Source organism: Hyperolius riggenbachi, chromosome 4 (genome assembly GCF_040937935.1).
Source record: "Hyperolius riggenbachi isolate aHypRig1 chromosome 4, aHypRig1.pri, whole genome shotgun sequence".
Taxonomy (NCBI): domain Eukaryota; kingdom Metazoa; phylum Chordata; class Amphibia; order Anura; family Hyperoliidae; genus Hyperolius; species Hyperolius riggenbachi.
The window spans coordinates 262,522,152-262,525,353 of record NC_090649.1 but is presented as its reverse complement, the minus strand read 5'-3'; positions in this window follow the sequence as shown (position 1 = coordinate 262,525,353).

Genomic DNA, 3,202 nt, shown 5'->3' with positions numbered 1-3,202 from the left:
TACTACTTCCCCTATTTAGCTCTCTTGTAAGGCTGCATCTGTAAATGGGATACAGTTCTGGTCAGTTCTGGCCACCTCATTACACTGTGCATGGAGTTTTAGAGCAGGTGCAGAGACGAGTAACAAAACTGATCAGAGGGCTGGAAGGTCTAACTTACCAGGAAAGGTTAGATGAACTTGACTTGTTTAATCTGGAGAAAAGACGCCTTTGAGGAGTGCTAACTAACATGTGTGAATACAACAGAAGGGTGGGCAATATAAAAGCTTGGCAGATGAACTTTTTGCCCCTAGGCTTATGCAAAGTGATGTGACTAGTGGGCATGAACTGTGCATGCATAAAACAAGTTTTGCCATCTATTTATGAAAGGGCTCTTCACAGTAAGAGTGGCTATAATTATTAGGTATTTCCTGGCAGTGTTGATCCAGTGATTTTATCTGATTGCCATCTGGAGTCACAACAAATATTAAATCCTTTTAGGGCTTATTGGTCCAAGACCTGTAAGGATTTTTCACCTTCTTCTCTATTAACTGAGATATGTGAGGGTGCAGGCTAGTGCACCATATTTTGTGGTTGAACTCGATAGACGTATGTCTTGTTTGAAGCCAAAAACGATGTACTGTAAATATGTGGGTTCTAGTGGCTGTTGAATGCAGATATTATGCACATGGGGACAACTTGGCAGTTCTAACTTTGCCAGAAGGTCAGCTATATTTAAAACTTCTAGTAGCTGAGTTTTGATAAACTGAGCCAGCAATTTTTGTACAATAGATTTTGCATCAATATTGTGGTCATAGTCTGCAAATCAATTGTAGCACAAGTTTGCACTTTGGACTTGATTTTAATTATTAAACCATCTTAATGATTATCTTGTTAAGAAAGGATATGGAAGCTGTTTCTTTATCCTACTTCAGTATGCAATATTTCACTTGAAAAGGTGGTGTAAAAGATTTAGTAATCATGAACAATGGTCTCCATTTTGAATGATACCTTCACTTTTTTATGTTAGGAACTGGAAAATAAAGATTGTTGGAGCCTTTTTAGGAATGTTACCATAGGTGTTTATTATCTGGATTATTCAATTCCTCACAGTGATGTTTATAGTTACGCAATCATATACATGACATATTTAACCTCCCTAACAGAGACGCCGGAGGTCACCGCTCAGGCCCTGGTCGGCCGATTCGAATAATTTTTTTTGAAACACGCAGCTAGCACTTTGCTAGCTGCGTGTTTCTCCGATCGCCACCGATCCGCCGCTACCCAACGCGAAAGAGGGCCCCCCCCCCCGCGCAGACCCCAGCGCTGAGGGGTGGATCGGGACTCCGTCTGAAGTCACGATGTCGATGACATCAGTCCGATCATCGCCATGGTGACGGGGGATTTCCAGACGGGTCTTCACGCCAACGGCGATTGGAAGGGTGGGAGGGATGGAGCAGGGAGGGGGGAAGCATGTAGCTAGCGATAGGCTTGCTACATGGAAAAAAATTAGGTAAAAAAAACCCTCCCGCGGCCGTGCGCAACACGGAATCAGAACGCCAGGGAGGTTAATACTAGATGAATCAAGTGAGCTGATGGGCCAGTCCAGCATCACAATTATGTCTAATATCACGAGGGAGATGGGTATGTTCCTGCTGATTTTTCTGTGGTGATCTTCGAGTAGTGATCATGGAAGTAAACACAAGTGCTTCACCTGTCCACATTCCCCCGATGATCGCCATGCATGTCCTTCCTCATCGGCAGCCAGCCTGTACTGAAAGCATGTATCGGCCTGGCATGATGATGTAATGAAGACAGGGCCCCGGTACATGCTTCAGTATGGGGCTGGCTGCCGTGATGCTGCTCATCACTTGCAAGGGACGAAGGTGATTAATTCTCACCCAGCATCACGTCCTGCTACCGATTTCTGCATGGAGGGAGGGATGAGGGAGGAAGGAGGGACCCTAGACTACCAGGGAATGTTTAAGGAAGGGGGTGGGGACACTAGATCAACAGGGATTATCCATATGGGGAGGGGGCCACTAGATCATCAGGGAAATTGATCCTATGGTCCTTAATGAGAGGAAACATGCCAGTCCTGAAAGGGTTAAGTTAATAAGTTGTAAAAATATAAAACATTTTTGTGGAAACTGCTATTATGCAGAATCCGCGTTTTTTGATAGGCAACTGAGGTAAACCTCTTTAAATGAATTCTTGGTAACCAGTGAAATCCATGTATGCTAATGTCTAGCCATGTCATTTGATGAGTTTGGTACATAATTCTCCATAAATACAGTTTGGCTTGTAAAGTGCATCCACATTACAATGTTGATGCTGGCATCTTGTCTGTGTTTATGTGCAAATAAACCAGAAGAGTTTAGAAGAGCACAATTGTGTGTTGCAGCCAATGACAAATTTCAGAGGCTTGAGAAATCTGGCTTCCTCCCTTTAGGATAAACCTGTCTAAGCTTTGCAGTCTCATTACTTATTTCCTAACGGAAGTGATTTTGGTTTGGAGCTGGTTTGTGAAGGTGTGAGTGTATTTCCGTCAGAATCCAGTAGGGGGTAGTGCTACACTGATGTTTTAAGGGAGATGTTCTAGCAATCGTGCTATTCGTCTGTCATGTGCATAAAGGAGAGTCATCTGAATGAGAGCAGATCCTGTTACCATGATGAATCAGACCTGTCACTCAGGCCATGGGCTTCACAGTGATATTATTAGCACAAAGCCATCCACTCAGCGTTTTTTTTTCTTTTTTCCTTTTTGTAATATGCTCCACCTTTCTTGCAGATAAAAAGAAATAAAGGAGAGAAGTTTATCTTGCGCACATGCTTCCATACACGGAGCCATCACATGTGTATCTGCCTTCAGCATTCCTATTGTCTCTGTGTTTGTGCCTCAGTTTCTTAATGATATCTATTAGTGTGTGAAGACAGTGATACCAGATTCACTCTGCAGAAGCCCAAGTTCGTCAATCATGAATGATAGCCCGAGAGCTCGGCTACAATGCCATTTGTATTCCACAGGCACTTTATTTTCTTTCCTATAAAGTAAATTTATGTTTTAATTGCAGAAATAAAACATGACAACGGGGCAGTTTTTAAGCCAAGTATTATTTATTTCAAGCATTTATGTAGCAGCAGCATAATACACAGCACTTTACAGAGTATATTGAACCATTCACATCTGTCCCTGCTCTGCTGCAGAATTTTACAGTCTAATGT